Source organism: Thalassophryne amazonica, unplaced genomic scaffold, assembly GCF_902500255.1.
Source record: "Thalassophryne amazonica unplaced genomic scaffold, fThaAma1.1, whole genome shotgun sequence".
In the NCBI taxonomy this organism is placed as follows: Eukaryota; Metazoa; Chordata; class Actinopteri; order Batrachoidiformes; family Batrachoididae; genus Thalassophryne; species Thalassophryne amazonica.
In genome coordinates this window covers 216,531-235,945 of record NW_022986269.1, presented here as the reverse complement: position 1 = coordinate 235,945, position 19,415 = coordinate 216,531, and the positions used below count along the sequence as shown (strand labels likewise).

General features: G+C 45.2%; 1 protein-coding gene across 2 annotated transcripts in view; it reads right to left on the bottom strand.

Annotated features, from left to right (window-relative positions):
- tsen34 (TSEN34 tRNA splicing endonuclease subunit) overlaps positions 1-14,377 on the bottom strand; it is a 44,624-nt gene extending 30,247 nt beyond the window's left edge. The window contains exon 1 of one of the 2 annotated variants that reach the window (XM_034165460.1): positions 14,161-14,377. The gene's annotated coding sequence lies outside the window, so the exon portion shown is untranslated. The remainder of the gene's footprint in view (positions 1-14,160) is intronic. The other variant, XM_034165461.1, reaches the window with a different exon arrangement.
- Between the last annotated feature and the right edge of the window lie 5,038 nt (positions 14,378-19,415).

Sequence of the window (19,415 nt, the reverse complement as noted above, 5' to 3'; positions counted from 1 at the left end):
AGAGAGAGACCTAATGTTTAATAGACCGCATTTAACTGTTTTAGTCTGTGGTGCAGTTGAAGGTGCTATATTATTTTTTCTTTTTGAATTTTTATGCTTAAATAGATTTTTGCTGGTTATTGGTGGTCTGGGAGCAGGCACAGTCTCTACGGAGATGGGGTAATGAGGGGATGGCAGGGGGAGAGAAGCTGCAGAGAGGTGTGTAAGACTACAACTCTGCTTCCTGGTCCCAACCCTGGATAGTCACGGTTTGGAGGATTTAATAAAATTGGCCAGATTTCTAGAAATGAGAGCTGCTCCATCCAAAGTGGGATGGATGCCATCTCTCCTAACAAGACCAGGTTTTCCCCAGAAGCTTTGCCAATTATCTATGAAGCCCACCTCACTTTACGAATCAGGCATCAGAAAGACAAGAAATACTGTATAATTTGTCAACATCAAACAACAAGAAAAACAGAAGAAATACTAAGGTGATCACCAGCCACCAGCCCTAAACTTCACTAAAAGACCCAGAATTTAGGTCAAGTTGAGGCCACTGCACGCTCCGTTTACTAATAAAATGAATTAAAAGAGTAAAAAGCGTAAAACAAAACTGTACCAGTATGCTGCCATATGAAAGGGAAAATAAGTGCGTCTTAAGTCTGGACTTGAATGTCTCCACAGAATCTGACTGTTTTATTGATGCAGGGAGATCATTCCACAGAACAGGGACACGATAAGAGAAAGCTCTGTGACCCGCAGACTTCTTATTCACCTTAGGGACACAAAGTAGTCCTGCACCCTGAGAATGTAAAGCCCGGGCCGGTACGTAAGATTTAATTAGGTCAGCTAGGTAGGAGGGTGCCAGTCCATGAATAATTTTATAGGTTAGTAGCAGAACCTTAAAATCTGTTCTCACTGGGACAGGAAGCCAGTGAAGCGACGCCAAAATGGGTGTATTGTGGACGAACTTTCTGCTTCGTGTCAAAAGTCTGGCTGCAGCATTTTGAACTAATTGGAGACCCCTAATGCTGGACTGCAGTAAACCAGAAAATAGAACATTGCAGTAGTCCAATCTAGAAGAGACAAACGCATGGATCAGGGTCTCAGCATCAGCCATAGACAGGATGGGATGAATCTTCACTATATTTCGCAGGTGGAAGAAAGCAGTCCTAGTAATATTTCTAATGTGGAGGCCAAAGGACAATGAAGGATCAAAAATTACCCCAAGGTTCCTCACTTTGTCAGTGTGATGTATGACACACGAAACGAGGCTGAGCGTTAACTGGTCAGATTGATGATTGATGATATTTTCTAGAAGCAGACTGCAGTGGCTCAAAGAGATTATTCTCAGTAAGACAGTCTATGAGCTGCCGTGACACCACTTTTTCCAGAATTTTAGAGAAAAATTATAGATTTGATATCGGCCGATAGTTTGTCAATACACTAGGGTCAAGATTAGGTTTCTTAAGTAATGGTTTAATCACTGCAGATTTGAAACATTTAGGAACAGATCCAGAAGTTAAAGAAAGATTAATAATTTCCAGCACAGTCGGCCCAAGAGTGGGCCACAGGTCCTTAAACAGTTTTGTTGGTATAGGATCAAATAAACAGGTTGTGCTTTTTGTAGACGTTACGAGTTTTGTCAGCATGCCTAGAGAGATACTATCAAATTCTGTAACTCTAGTTAATTCCTCAGTAGTGGTGCCCACATCAATATCATCTTATTATTTTGTTGTTGATTCCCTATTGTTTTGTCTCTGGGGAGGATGCTGTCTAACCGCCACCCCAGAAAGCCAACATGGCCACGCCCAGTGACAACAAACCAAGCGCTTATACCGACTTCGAAAGCCAAAGTCGTAGCGAATCAGGTGAGCTTTTAGAAGAGGTACTATCCGACCTGACCGCCAAAATACTGCCCAGCTACCTGCACGACATGCAACGAGCCACATGCGAAGGCGTAGTTGCTGAAATGTCTGAACTCATCAGTCAGACATTGGCAGCAACTGTGGAAAAGAAACACCTAGCTACAGTGCTTGGCAAGTTAGCCATTGCCACAGCCCTGAAGCTCAAAAATGCGGAACCACTCGGACAAATCAGTTCTTTCTATAAAAAGGCAGAAAGAACAAAATGCCGAATTGCGCGAGGAGAATAAACTCCTGAGACAGTAGTTAGAAGAAACACATTTTGACCCTTGCTGAGGAAAAATTGGAAGCCCTGAAGGCTTCCCCAGATCAGCCCCCTTAATCAAATACCGCATCTGACCCTGGAGCTGAAGACAAAGCCTTACTCCTAAAAGAAACCCTTCAGGAACGTGACCATGAAATTGAGGAGTTACAAATTGAACTTAGTTCCACGTATCTGGAACAAAGAGAAGCTCATGACTTACTCCAACAGGCATATGGTGAGCTTAGAACTTTAAAGAGTCATGCTGGAAAGCATGAAGACATTTTGGAGTCTGAAAAGTGGAAGAATCATGAGGTGCTGAGACGTCTGAAAGACACACAGACTCTTTTAGCCGATACTCAAGAACAAAATGAGCACCTCAGTGCCGAAGTGCAATCATTAAAACATGAACTCCAATTAAACTCCCAACCAGCGGGAGAATCGGAACATAGAGTCGTGGGAAAACGGAACACAAACGTTCACCACCACAGACCGCAAGGAGATGCGTCCTGAACCTCTGTCAGAGCCCATATCACATTTTCGGGAACTCCAACCTCCTTATCATGGGTATCGAGAGACACCGCCTCTCCTTCCCACTCATTTGCATCCTACCACAGTCCTTAATGACAGAGAACTGGACAAGACTGCATGGCTCATTAACCGTTTTGAGCCAACTCCAGGAGGCTCCCCCGACACGTGCATATTTAAATGACATACACTATTACCTCAGGGATTTCACTCACACTACCGGTGAACATTATATCTACCTCATCAAGCGGACTTCCAGCCGGGAGGTTTGCCGAATTGTTGAGCGTCAACCCGCGGAGGTACGACAGGACTTTGCTGAACTTAGCTTAGCATTAGAAAAGGAGTACTCGGATCATTCAGTTCGGACAGGCCTAGCCGCCGCTATGACCGTCAAACAAGGCAGGTGCGAACCGCCCCAGCAATATTACAACAGGCTTCTCTGTGCCTATTTTGGCACCCAAAATGAACCAAGCATGGAAGAAGACCTTACCTTTAAAACCTTGTTCCTTGAGAACCTACACCCTACCACGAGTCATCATTTGGGAATCCTGGGAGATCCCAATGAGGCCACGATACAATACCTGCATGACCTTGCTGTGAAAGGTTTCGCTAAACAAAGCAAATGAGAGGGTAAGCCTGAAGACAAAATGATCCTCAGCCTTGAAGCACCCAGGCCTACCTTTGAGCTTGAAGGCACCTCCAGGGGGTCATTTAAACCCCCTTCAGGCTCTGCCACTACCTCCCCTCAACAGATGAAACCATCTGTCAGAGGCCGACCCAAGGATCAAGGTGAACCACAAGCAAAACCGCAGTGGTCCCCACAAAACAAAATGACTTCAGAACCAGAGAGAACTCCAAAACTGGTGAAAATCGGGGTAATAAATTCAAACCCAGACAGACAGACAGACCCCGATGACAGACGTGAGTACCCAGGTTGGCCAATCCCAAGGATGGACAGTTTCTAGACACCCACATCAGGGACCACCTTTACGCAACACTAAGAGTACTTGGAACCGAGACTCCCAAGAAAGAGACCGGTCCAAGCACTCAAGTAAGGATGTGGACTCAAGCCTCCACCAAGAAATCTGCAAGATCATGAAAGGCCTCCTCCAGGAGTTTGAGGCCAAAAAGGCCAAAAAGAAAGCTAACGTGCTGTGTGTAAACTGCATAGCTCCAACTATCCACCTGGTGTCTTCACAAACACCACCAAAGGTGTTTGAGGAAGACCTATACCGGAGTGTAGACATCCCGCTAGCGGCACCGTCCCAGGACCCACGTCCTGAGACATCGTACTTTTCAGATGGGGACCAAGAACCAAGAGAGAACAAGGCCCAATCTCAATTTTCTTTTGTACCCTTTCCCCATCCCCTTGGCCCTACCCCTAAGCTTACCCCTTTAAAACAAGGGGTAAGGTGAAGGGGTATGCCTCTAGCCCTATGAATTGAGAGACCCCTCTGCCTTAGGGGGAAAAAAACTGCCCGTCTCAAACTTCCATCTTCACTGTTTGTCAACATGGCAACTGAAGCGAAACTTGTTGCAGTAGCCTGTTTGCTCTTTTTATTTTCTCGCCTTTCTGTGTAAATGCAAAGAAATAGAAGAAGTGGCAGATTTCTTCGACGCATCGCAATCGTCAGAATTTTGTGGTATTAATAATTAATTTAATTAATTCATAATTTACAATAATAATTCACAGTATTAATAATTAATTAATTAGTAATTAATGTTAATAATACTGATAATTAGTCATTAATAATATCCATACATCCATCCATCCATTTTCTTCCATATGAATGAAATCCATATAGTTTTTGAAAAAATAAAAAGGACCTGTACTTTATTGACAGACCTCGTATATATTTTCCAACTTATTCCCATTGATGAAACTTCTCATTTTCTGCCTCATTTTCTTATTAGGAGTTAAGTGTGTTCAGGGCTCCCTGTTTGTTTACTAAATACACACACGTGTTACAGACCTTGAAATCCAACAGTAGGGGTCGCTATTATCCAAAGATTTATGAACATACAAATTAACGTGCTTATCTTTTATCATGATTTTCTCCATTGTGAGATATAAAAGTGTCTTATCGTAGCGTTCGTGTGTATGTGCATTATAACGCCTCAGCGCACGAGCGAAGTTACGATATTCTTCAGAACGACAACATACACAACATGCATCCAGCAGCATACACGTTGCCGTCATAGACAACTGCCTGTAAAGTTTTTTAGCAAGTTATAACTTTCTAAACAGCGTAATTTGTAATGAAAGCCGCTTCATTTGTGCACCATGTTTGTTTCTTTGGAGACAGCGGTAAGCTCCTCCTACCCCTCCAAACGGAGTGTGCATCCAGATTCACTCGGTTTGGAGGGGTTTGTAGCTCTCCGCCTTCCCCTCCACCTCGCTCCAAAAAGAGAATTGAGACACCCCTCTGTCTCTCGTGCCCACGCAAAATGGAGGGGTAATGGGTAGAATTGAGATTCAGCCCAAGTCTGGTCCTCCCAGCGCCTTCTTGGTAGTCCCGGTTGATTGGGACAAAAGATCACACGCCGATCCAGTGTCCATTATTCCTGGACAGCCACCTGTATGGAAATTCTTGGGCAATCTCTCTGAGAAAGGGATTGCAAAGAAATTTTATTTGTTACTAATACTTGAAAACTCCCTCAGACATGAGGCTCTTCTGGATACCGCCGCTGATGTCACCTTATTGTCTACCTCATTGTTTAAACAACTGCAGGTAGTGGCACAGCAGGCCAACAGAAACCTTAAACTATCGCCATGTTTGCTTGAGATCCAGCTCTCCACAGACAACCCTGCAACTTTGTCCTCAATGGCTCTGGTCAACATCACTGTCGGCCCCATGAGTCTGGTACACCCTGTGTACATATCAGCACTCGACACCATTCCCTTCCTCGTAGGGAAAGATTTTCTCAACCGATTTGAACCCCTCATTGATTTCAAGCGGTTAAAACTGTGGGCAAAGGTCCGCCACCCTCTCCCACCTGAGGTGACCCAACCAGCAGAGCCCCAATATTATGCTATTCAGGCTCTGAACCCAGATGATATAGAACCCCCACGCAACACGGTCACAGCAAACATCCCGTCAACTGCAGACCCGCGGAATGCTTCATGGCCCCTAGATCCACTGCTGGTCGAAAAGGACACTTTCCTCTGTAAGCTGTCAGAGGATACTAATGCGAGAAAGTACTGCCCTCTGGTAGTAGATGGTCTCCATTTGGAAAACACACACACTGCTGATGTAGCTCTGGCTCTTTGGGCTGAAAGATCAGCTATTAGTCAAAGTCTGTTTGACTCATTGAGCAAGTCCAATCCAGACATTTTATATGTGGAAAAATCTTTCCGTTTTCCAAAGGACCCTCTACCCCAGACCATACTCAAGGTCACTGGGATGTGTTCCAAACTTACCAAGCTCTGTCTACATAGGAGGGGACCTCCTTGTCCGACTGGAGGTACAGGTTGACAGAGTCAATCAAGTCCTCTGGTCTCTGACCAGAGGAAACGACGACCCTGCTTACTCCGATCTGGAGTATCTAAAGTCAGGAAAACTGATCCCTGACACATGCCAGGTAGTGAGTGATGTTCACATCACGATACCTGCCAATCTGAAAAATGTACCACTCCGCTGATACGTTCAGAACAACAGCTCCGGCACTCGCAGGTGGTCTTCCAGCCATCCCAGCTCTTCACCAAACAAGGACTGTCTCGAAGCCACCCCACTTCTGAGCCTAAGAAATCGGACAACTCGCTTGGTGGTGCATAACGACACTGGCGAAGACATCCTGATTCCCAAAGCCACCCCACTTGGCTGGTTAATCAGCATGGAATTTCAGGACTTTGAGCTGAACATTCCAGTTCTTGGCCAAGTCCCTCCATCACTTCCCTGTCCACAACGGGGGGTTGTCTTTTCCAAACCCTCAGGAGCAATCGCTGTATTTCCAGCAATCATCTCTGAGGAAGACACTGTCGGCAGAGTAGATTTTGATGACCCTGACCACATGGCCCTCCAGACCCTTACGGTCCTCACGGTTGACTCTCAGAACAAAACAAATGCTGGAGATGACACTGAACCAGCTCTGAACCTTAACCAAAGTTCGAATTCTGAGTTTGCATCTCAAGTAGAACAAGTTTTAGCAGCAGCAGATGCTTTAAAGCAGGGGTGGGCAATTAATTTTTACAAGGAGCCACAAAGGGAACCTGAATTATGTCCGAGGGCCACACCATCGATAACTCGTCTGTCTCCTATTACAAATTTTACAAAAAATTACCTATTTAATAGCTTTTATAGGTAATTTTTATTATTGTAATAATATGTAAATACAAGGTTGGGTAGGATTACTTTGAAATGTACTGTGAAAAGGGATAAGACCGTGCAACAGCATCTATTCAGCCCCTGTATGGCCATTAATCAAACCAAATGGTAAGTGGAGACTTACCATGGATTACCACAAGCTCAATCAACAGGTGTCGCTATCTCGATGGCCGATGACTCGGTTAAAGCAGGAACTTCCCAAGGTAAAAGACGCAACATACTTTTCCACGCTTGACGTGGCCTCCGGGTTCTGGACAATCCCTGTCCATGAAGTTGATCAACACAAACTGGCATTCACCTTTGGCAACCACCAGTACACTTTCACCAGTTGCCCATTTGGCTAGGCCAACTCACCTGCAGAATTCAACATTTTCTTGAATAAGGCGTGCCCTGATGCTAACGAGAGAGGTACCCTTATCTATGTTGACGGCATCCTAATGCGAAACCCCACATTAGACACCACTGACAGACCTGCTCAAAAATGATACGCCGTTCCTATGGGGTGAACCCCAAGAACAGGCCATGCAGGCTCTAAAAGACAAACTCTGCTCAGCCCCATGCCTCGCATACCCCGATTGTAGCAAAGAATTCCACCTAGAGGTGGGATTCTCCAATCAATGCCTAAGTGCGGGACTGTACCAGATGTATGACAAAGATAGGCAAGTGGTCGCGTACGTAAGCAAAACGCTACGACCACCGGAACTTAACTTCAGTGACTGCGAAAAAGCACTATTAGCAACAGTCTGGGTCGTGAAACATTTCGCCAACTATCTGGGCGGACAAAAAGTCATTGTTGAAACCAATCAACCAGTGACATTCCTTAACAGTCAGAGACTGCGAGAAGGTGAAGTAACAAACTCACAAGTTGCTTCTTTGTTGATGTCACTGCAAAGTTTTGACAAGGAGGTGCGGTATGCACAAGGCCGCAAAACTCCCCTAGGCACAGGGTTAGCTGCTTGCCAGCGCTGCACCGAAGACACACCGACTGCAACCCCGTCGAACAAAGATGTGTCACCACCCGACTCCCCTAATAACCACTATTTCGACCACAATGCCTGCCGAGGCATGATCACTGCGTACGTGGACAGCTGCTCATTTCACCATGAAACAGTTGCCCGGGCAGGAGTGGGGCTCACATGGATTGACAATGCACCATATGAGCCACAGAAGTTTCAAATGGGATCACAGTCCTCTCAGTATGCAGAAATTGTTGGCATACTCATAACCTGCCAGTCAGCTGTGGCGCAAAATGTCAGAACATTTGTGCTGTGCATAGACTCTAACTATGCACTCCTTAGCTTTTTGTGCCATCTACCTGGCTGGAAACGCAATGTTTTCGTGACCTCCAAAAGGAAATTGGTCAAACACAAAGAACTGCTTGAGGCTTGTGACCATCTCATAACACATGACCTCCAGATATACTGGAAAAAGGTCAGAGGTCACTCCCGCACACCAGGCCCAGAAAAAGAATTAAACGATTTGACTGACACATTAGCCACGCAAGGCACTCTGGACGGCACGCCATGGGCATTGGATGAGGCACTTTTGCCCCGCCAACTCACCCATACAGTGTCCGTTGTGACATGTGCTAGGACTGCTGCCACAGACCCTGCCACAGCCCCCGTCTCCACAACAGCCTCGGTCGGTCCAGCTTTTCGCTTCACTCCAGGCTCTGGATCCGGCTATGAACACAATGGTGCTCCACCTCACTGATCCTCAAGTTCACCCACTCACTGAGGATGATTTTGCTTCCGTCCCTGACTTGAAACAACTGTACCATGCCCAAGATAACCTACAAATGCTACGTGGCATCTTGTTCTATGCTTCCAAGGATCTCTCTTCACCTGCGTTAGTGGTCCCTCGTAACCACTGGGGGGGTGATGCTGACCCAAATTCAAACCGAGAGCTCGAACCGACCAAGCATCCAAGCAACTGGATTTGGCTTTGCCAAAACGGCGGCAAAATAATGTAAATAAATAGGCAAATGTTTGTTGTGGTATTATAGTCGGACCACTTTAGTTATGTAGTAATCTCACCAAGCCACTCTGCTCGTCTGACACTAACCCTGCACAGCCTCCCTGCCAGTGGAAGACATCACCCACCAACCTTCACAGCCAGTCTTGGCGATTCAACGTTGGAGACCCAAAGTTGAATCAAGTGGGGGAATGTAGCGAGGAGCCTGCAGTCAACACCAACCTCCTAAGCCTGCATGAAGCAAAAGTCATAAAAAAAAAAAACCTTCTTCAAAGCAAACCCATCACAGCCCAAGATCTGGGATATCAAGTTGTCAAAAGGAGGCTTTCCTGACCATAGCACAGGATGGCCAACTGTCATCAACCCCCACCACTAACAGGATTTAAGATTCTAAAGTGCATTCCTCATGGAGCTGTGAATCCCTTTATCAGATACCAAAGCCAGATGACTCCAACTCCTTTCTCATCTAAACACAGACCACAGAAAGACATATCTGTCCCCAAAAGCCCCAGAACTATGTCTTTACAGCAAGATTCCAGTAAGGTCATACCACAGAAGGATTACCCTCAACTTGGTCAACGCAGTTTGTCTGGTTAAAATCGGTGCAAGATTAACGGATATTCGCCCTCGTCTAACTCGGGCGAATATCGGTCATTTTGGGTGACTGGGCATGGATGTCGGGCCTCTGAAAATGCATACCGCCCTCCAAAAGTATGTTGTATTACTACTGATCCAACCCGTGACACTTTGTGATACTGGAGAAAAGCCACTGTGAATCTTCTGAACTGCTGTTGTTTGCTCTCTGCTTGTTTGCTGCCAAATGGGAGGAGGGGAGGCGGGACATTTTCTGAAGCCAGGCTGTTTAAGAGAGCTCTCTTCAGCAGTGTTCTAGCTGCAGTCAAACGTTATGAAACACCAGCTTAGCGTGCAGCCGAGGAGGAGCCGAACAGAGATGCTGTCCGCTGAAAGACAAAAAGTCTCCATTAAAGTCCTGCGCATGAGCGTCGCTGATGATACACTTATTTTACAGTTGAAAGGTTTCATGTTTCCAAAAAGTTTGAAGTTTGCGCAGTACGAAAACAGCAAAAGAGAAAGAAAAAGAGAGACAGAGGGAGAGAGAATGCAAGAGAAAGAGAGAGAGACAGACAGAGAGAGGGAGAGGACTTAATTTTTACTCTGTAACACTTGCTTTGCCAATGTAAATATATGTCTCCCATATCAATAAAGCTCCATTGCAATTGATAATTGAAGAGAGACAGACAGCGAGACACAGAGTGCTGTCTTTTCTCTTTAAGACTATAAAAACAAGGCTATAAAAGTCTATTAAAAAATAAAAGTACTTAATACTTTCACCAAAACATCAAATCTAGTCTTTCATCTTAGATGCACCTTCTGACAAATTGTAGATGAACTTTCAGGTCTCCTTTTTAAGAAAATCCTCCTAAAATCAACAAAAACAATAATAATAATATTAAATTAAACAGAGCTCTGGTATCGGATTGAAAAAGTATTGGTATATGCAGATATCCAAATTCAGGTATCGGAATTGGATCAGAAGTGAAAAATTGTGGATCGGTGCATCCCTAACTGGAGACCACAAACACCATTACAGGAGACCACAAACACTGTTACAGGACACGACAAACACCGTTACAAGAGAAAACAAACACCGTTACAGGACACGACAAATACCGTTACAAGAGACCACAAACACCGTTACTGGAGACCACAAACAATGTTACAGGACACCACAAACACCGTTACTGGAGACCATGACAAACACCATTACAGGACACGACAAACACCGTTACAGGACACGACAAACACAGTTACAAGAGACCACAAACACCGTTACAGGACACGACAAACACAGTTACAAGAGACCACAAACACCGTTACAGGACACGACAAACACAGTTACAAGAGACCACAAACACCGTTACAGGACACGACAAACACCGTTACAGAACACGACAAACACCGTTACAAGAGACCACAAACACCGTTACAGGACATGACAAACACCATTACACAAAACCACAAACACCGTTACAGGACACCACAAACACCGTTACAAGAGACCACAAACACCGTTACAGGACACGACAAACACTGTTACAAGAGACCACAAACACCGTTACTGGAGACCACAAACACCGTTACAGGACATGACAGACACTGTTACAGAACACGACAAACAACGTTACAAGAGACCACAAACACCGTTACTGGACACGACAAACACCGTTACAAGAGACCACAAACACCGTTACAGGACACGACAAACACAGTTACAAGAGACCACAAACACCGTTACAGGACACGACAAACACCTTTACAGAACACGACAAATACCGTTACCGAACACGACAAATACTGTTACAGAACACGACAAACACCGTTACAGAACACGACAAACACCGTTACAGAACACAACAAATACTGTTACAGAACACGTCAAACACCGTTACAAGAGACCACAAACACCGTTACAGGACATGACAAACACCATTACACGAAACCACAAACACTGTTACAAGAGACCACAAACACCGTTACAGGACACGACAAACACCTTTACAGAACACGACAAATACCGTTACAGAACACAACAAATACTGTTACAGAACACGTCAAACACCGTTACAAGAGACCACAAACACCGTTACAGGACATGACAAACACCATTACACGAAACCACAAACACCGTTACAGGACACGACAAACACCGTTACAGGACACGACAAACACCATTACAGGACACGACAAACACCATTACAGGAGACCACAAACACCGTTACTGGAGACCACAAACACCGTTACAGGACATGACAAACACTGTTACAAGAGACCACAAACACCGTTACTGGACACGACAAACACTGTTACAAGAGACAACAAACACCTTTACAGGACACCACAAACACCTTTACAGGACACGACAAACACCTTTACAGGACACGACAAACACCGTTACAGGAGACAAACACCGTTACAGGACACGACAAACACCGTTACAGGACACGACAAACACCGTTACAGGAGACCACAAACACCGTTACTGGAGACCACAAACACCGTTACTGGAGACCACAAACACCGTTACTGGAGACCACAAACACCGTTACAGGACATGACAAACACTGTTACAAGAGACCACAAACACCGTTACTGGACACGACAAACACTGTTACAAGAGACAACAAACACCTTTACAGGACACGACAAACACCTTTACAGGACACGACAAACACCGTTACAGGACACGACAAACACCGTTACAGGAGACCACAAACACCGTTACTGGAGACCACAAACACCGTTACAGGACATGACAAACACTGTTACAAGAGACCACAAACACCGTTACTGGACACGACAAACACTGTTACAAGAGACAACAAACACCTTTACAGGACACCACAAACACCTTTACAGGACACGACAAACACCTTTACAGGACACGACAAACACTGTTACAAGAGACCACAAACACCGTTACTGGACACGACAAACACTGTTACAAGAGACAACAAACACCTTTACAGGACACCACAAACACCTTTACAGGACACCACAAACACCTTTACAGGACACCACAAACACCTTTACAGGACACCACAAACACCTTTACAGGACACGACAAACACCGTTACAGGAGACAACAAACACCGTTACAGGACACGACAAACACCGTTACAGGAGACAACAAACACCGTTACAGGACACGACAAACACCGTTACAGGAGACAACAAACACCGTTACAGGAGACAACAAACACCGTTACAGGACACGACAAACACCGTTACAGGAGACGACAAACACCGTTACAGGACACGACAAACACCGTTACAGGACACGACAAACACCGTTACAGGACACCACAAACACCTTTACAGGAGACAACAAACACCGTTACAGGACACGACAAACACCGTTACAGGAGACGACAAACACCGTTACAGGACACGACAAACACCGTTACAGGAGACAACAAACACCGTTACAGGACACGACAAACACCGTTACAGGACACGACAAACACCGTTACAGGACACGACAAACACCGTTACAGGACACGACAAACACCGTTACAGGAGACAACAAACACCGTTACAGGACACGACAAACACCGTTACAGGACACCACAAACACCTTTACAGGAGACAACAAACACCGTTACAGGACACGACAAACACCGTTACAGGACACGACAAACACCGTTACAGGAGACAACAAACACCGTTACAGGACACGACAAACACCGTTACAGGACACCACAAACACCGTTACAGGACACCACAAACACCGTTACAGGACACGACAAACACCGTTACAGGAGACAACAAACACCGTTACAGGACACGACAAACACCGTTACAGGAGACAACAAACACCGTTACAGGACACGACAAACACCGTTACAGGACACCACAAACACCGTTACAGGAGACAACAAACACCGTTACAGGACACGACAAACACCGTTACAGGACACGACAAACACCGTTACAGGAGACAACAAACACCGTTACAGGACACGACAAACACCGTTACAGGACACCACAAACACCTTTACAGGAGACAACAAACACCGTTACAGGACACGACAAACACCGTTACAGGACACCACAAACACCTTTACAGGAGACAACAAACACCGTTACAGGACACCACAAACACCTTTACAGGAGACAACAAACACCGTTACAGGACACGACAAACACCGTTACAGGACACGACAAACACCGTTACAGGACACGACAAACACCGTTACAGGAGACAACAAACACCGTTACAGGACACGACAAACACCGTTACAGGACACCACAAACACCTTTACAGGAGACAACAAACACCGTTACAGGACACGACAAACACCGTTACAGGACACCACAAACACCTTTACAGGAGACAACAAACACCGTTACAGGACACGACAAACACCGTTACAGGACACCACAAACACCTTTACAGGAGACAACAAACACCGTTACAGGACACCACAAACACTGTTACAAGAGACAACAAACACCTTTACTGGAGAGTTTAAATAGTTGATGATCATTTTCAATAACTTTTCGTGTCGTAATCACTTGAGTTTCTCTCACACGCACAGTCTCTCACGCTCCCTGCTCGGACGTTTTTAAAAAAATGTATGATGAAGTGATTTTTTAATCATCTTACTTTCCGTCTGAATAAAATCAGTCCATATCGATGATAAGCTAGCTTTAGCTTACACTGCCGGCTGCACGTGCGTTGTCCTACTCTCGTGCTCAGTTCGTCGTGATGTAAACTGGACAGGTTTTGTGTGTTTAAAATGTTTCCGAATATATATATATATTTTTTTTACATTTTAAAACTAAAAAACGACGCGGCAGACATCTTACTACACCCGTCGGCTTTCTTCTTCCCCTAACAGGGTTGTCAATAAGTTTTACGTGTCTTACCGCCACCTTGTGTTGGGGGGTATTAAACGGCTGTTTTGTTTACCTGTTTGTCTTGTAAATTTGGGCAACCAGATGAAAAATCCTTCTTTGCATTCCGTTCCAGTAAAACCCGTCGAAATGATCTTTATGCAATAATTTTGTTAAAAATACACAAAAGAACATTTCACAGAGTACAACTCAAAAAGTCTGCAGAGCAGCGAGATATAAATGAGAGAAAAAATATATTTTCACTGAGAAGTAGAATTCTGCGTAATCCGTCTGAACCAATCACTGCTCATCTTTCACATCCTGTTAATGTGTAAATAGCATGGCGAGTGGCGGTGTCGGTGACCGAACCGTCCCCCCTAACAATCGGCCCCCCTACCTTCACTGCATATGCGTCACTTTGGCGCGTCAGTAGCTGAGGACAGTAGTTGTGGGACGATTAGTGATCTCTCGTTTTATGTTATGCTTTCAGCATCTGATTCATTCAGTAACCTGTGTGAGCCCCCACATCAGTGTCTGGGGTGTTTCCCGCTAAAGCTTCACACAGAATGAATGATGACCTTGTGCTTAATAATACGAGGTCTATTAGAAAACTATCAGACCTTTTTATTTTTTGCAAAAACTATATGGATTTGAATCATGTGCGCTTGCATCAGCCAAGCTTGAACCTTCGTGCACATGCGTGAGTTTTTTCACGCCTGTCGGTTGCGTCATTCGCCTGTGAGCACGCTTTGAGTGAGCAGTGGTCCACCCCCCTCGTTGGATTTTCATTGTGAGGAAAATGTCTGAACGATTTGGAGCTTTGCTGCATCAAATGTTTCCAGAAACTGTGAGAGACCTCCAGGTGGAAACCATTCGGAAGATTCAGACGGCTTTCAGGGACGATTCTATGGGGATTACACAGATTAAAGAGTGTTACAACCGGTTTAAAGACGGCGCACAATGGCGGGGGCGTGCCGCGCTCCGAGCAGCGATTGACAGGCTGAAACGACCAGATCATTTCCAAAGTGAACGCTGTGTTGATCCAGGACATCGTCTGACTACCAGAGAAATGGCAGAACATGTGGACATAGCACTTTTTCGGCACATTCCACTGTTACAGGAGTTTTTGTCATGAAAAGACGTGCTGAGGAATTTGCGCGTCAGGACGGAGCCGCTAATGGCGGAGAACAAAAAGCAATGCCGTGATGAAGCCTCACAGGACATGTTGTAGCATGTCCAGCTCGTCCACAATTTCTCGGATAGTCACACGACTGAAAAGCCACTGAAAGCCGTCTGAATCTTCCGAACGGTGCAAGAGCTGGGCATGTTACAACATGTCCTGTGAGACCAACACGGAGGTGCTTTTGTCCCGCGCCATTTGCGGCTCTGTGGCGAATTCCTCCGCTCCTCTTTCCATGACAAAAACTCCTGTAACAGTGGAATGTGCCGAAAAAGTGCTATGTCCACATCTTCTGCTATTTCTCTGATAGTCAGACGATGTCCCGGATCAACACAGCATTCACTTTGGAAATGATCTGGTCGTTTCAGCCTGTCGATCGCCGCTCGGAGCGCGGCGCGCCCTCCGCCATTGTGCGCCGTCTTTAAACCGGTTGTAACACTCCTTAATCTGTGTGATCCCCATAGAATCGTCCCTGAAAGCCGTCTGAATCTTCCGAATGGTTTCCACCTGGAGGTCTCTCACAGTTTCTGGAAAAATTTGATGCAGCAAAGCTCCAAATCGTTCAGACATTTTCCTCGCAATGAAAATCCGACGAGGGGGTGGACCACTGCTCACTCAAAGCCTGCTCACAGGCGAATGACGCAACCGACAGGCGTGAAAAAACTCATGCATGCGCACGAAGGTTCAAGCTTGACTGATGCAATCACACGTGATTCAAATCCATATAGTTTTTGCAAAAAATAAAAAGGTCGGATAGTTTTCTAACAGACCTTGTATGTCAGAGATTGGTTTGGTTCTGTGGGTCCTCTCTGGGGTCAGGGTGTCTTTTTTTTTGTAATCAATTCCACTCAGTATTGGCTAAAACCCTTCCCCTGGTCCCTGATGAAGTTTTCTAGTTTTGATTACCCACAGAGTTTATTCTGCCGATTCTTTCAGTTATTACATTTTTGAGTCAGCAGGTTTTCCAAATGAGTTCTTTTTCTGGTCTGATTTCTTTTCTTCGTTTGAGTTACAGTTCATTTACGTGGGTCCTATGATTATTGTGTCTTTTGTTGAAAGACATTTATTTCTCATGCAAGCTCTCCTTTCATTATCTTCTTAGCTCTTTTGTTAAATTGTTAAGTCTTCACCTGAGTGTGGTATTTTACTGGACCTCATGCACATTTGACTCAATTACTACCTGGAATTGGGGTCTGGAGTCGAACTTTTGTTTTTCTGCTCATTGGGTTCATGGGCTTGTAGCAAGGTGAAGTCCAGATTGAAAAGATGTTCCCGCTAGTCTGGCTAATGGGGAATTCCCCTTTGGCTGACCTGGTAGAGTCCTGGTCTTTAGTTCAACCAGTCCAGGGTTCAATCACACCACCGTCCTGGCCACAAAGGTCCTCCACTTACAGGCTTATGAATGTTTTATTTTTCGATCTGTTTCCGCGGGTTCTCCACTTTGTTTGCCCTGTCTGTGAGTGACTGTTTGCTTCTCTGAGTTGTTCCGTTTTATAGTCTTGGGTCGGACCCACATTGTCCCTCTGACCCTGCATTGAAGGCCAGTCATCTCCATAGCTGGTTCCCTGATGTACCTATGCACTGTGATAGGCCTCATGGCCACCATCCTGACCCAGACTTAAACCAGTTCCCTGATGTATCAGTGCACTGGGCTGAGCCTCATGGCTGCCCTCCTAATATTGCCTTGGACCCTGTTTGCCGCCCGGTTATTCCCCTACCATTCTTTCTAGGTTTTGTCAGTCATCCTGGTGGTCCCCTGACTTGTATGCTCTTTTTCAGGGACCTGGTCTCAGGGATTCCTCTGTCCTGTTTCCCCCACCTCCCTTCCGTGGTCATTTTTGTCCTGTGGTTGCCCTTTTTTTGGGTTTATGGGCGGGGGGGGGGGGGGGGATGCTATCAGGTTTCGGCTCTGTTTATGTTCCCGTCATCATTTGTCCCCTTTCCCTTTTCCAGTCGGCACTGGTCTTGGCTTAGGGCCCCTTCACACATAGTGCAAATTTGGCCGATTTGCGCAAAAAGTGCACATGAAGCAGGAATCGTATGCAATACATGTAAAATTGGAGCTGCCTCCAACACCTCGTACACCTGTTGCTACAAGTATTTGTGCACACCAGCAGCTGAAAGACAGAGTGTGCACTGTGCAAGCCCATAGAACCTCTCACGGCAGGTGTAGACCAAATTCCAGGTGACACACACGAACATCTAACACCGCAAACATGGCACTTAGAAAATGTGTGGGCATTCGCACTATTAACATGACAACAGTCTGTAGATGATCACTGTTGAGGTGGATATGAAATTTATCTAAGTGCCCCATGACTGTGAAGTCCCCCCCAGACGAGGCATCTCTCATCTGATCAGAGTGACTGGCTGCCCACAGCTGTTGGGACATCTCATGTTCTGGACATCACAGTTGCAGCTCACGTCCCATGTTTTGACCGACATGCACGTGTCTGTGCTTGTGTGGAAATACATAAAAACATATATCGCTTATGTGACGGGTTGGAGAATTGGACGGTCAGTTCGGGCCATGAGGGCTGTGAGCGGCCCACTGCAGTACCAGGACAAACCAACAGTGCCACAAATACGCCACTTTCAGCCACGTATCAGCAGAAATACGCCGTACCAAACACTGTTTGGTCAGTTATCATAGCGCTTTTTCTCTTTTTTTGTGAAAATATGTTTATCTACCTGTTGATTTGACCCCTTTCATACTCCTGTTATAAGACAGTGATTGTAGTGCAGTGGTAAAGTTTCTGTCTGGTAATCAGAGCATGCGGGTTTGAATCCTGTGGCATTTTTTTCTTTTTATTTAACAAGGATTATTTAACCGTGGGCTTCTGTATTGCATCCCCTTTTATGTATTATTTGTATCAACCCAGTGATATTCACTAGTTATACAGCTGGTTTTATTTTATTTTCCTCCACATCAGTGGCATGATGTGGTGCACCTCGTTCCATGGAACACAGTGCGAGCAGCAGGATCATGCACGCCTGCCTGTTGGCGTGATGTTTTGTGGTCCGCTCATACGAGCTGTTTCGCCGTGAGTCGCCCTGAGTTGTACATATTCCCACTATGTGTGAAGGGGCCCTTAATAGTTGTTTTATTTTTGTCACTTGTTAATTTTCATTGTGGTTTGGTTTTGATCATGCCTTATTCTCTGGTTTTGATTTCCGGTTATCATTTATTTTCTGTTCAGTCATGTATGCCATTATGTGGTATTCACTCGTCTCAGGTTTTGTTTTCTGTTCTTCAGTTATCCTCTGTTTTGTCTAGAGTTTGTTTTGCCATTTAGTTATCTTTATTACCTTTAATACTTTAACAATTGTCAGTCCTGTTCTAGTTTTTTTCCAGGCAGTATTTGTTTTCATTATGTATCATTAGTTCAGGGGTGGCCTAGTTCGGTCCTCGAGAGCCACATTCCTGACACTCTTAGTTGTCTCCCAGCTCCAACACACCTGAATCGATTGAAAGGCTCATTAAAAGTCTGCTAACGAGCCTTTCATTGAATCACTTGTTTGTTTTGTTTTTATCATATGTTGAATTATCTGGTTATACTACCTTTGCCACTTGTGACTTCCATTCTTGTTTGATCTTAGCATTTATTTTCTGGTCGTTCCCTTTGCAGTTCTTATTTGTTTCTTAGTGCTATTCTTTCCATGTTAGTAGTCTTGGTTTTTGATTTATCTTTGGTTGTTTTGTCACTTCACCCTCTTGCACATGCTCTTGTGTCTTTGTGTCTTTCATCACTTCACCATGGTTCTGTCTGCTTTGTGTTTTCCTTACCTCACACTCTTGCACCTGCTCTGCCCTCTTCCTCGTCTTTCTGCCACGCCCTTTTCCA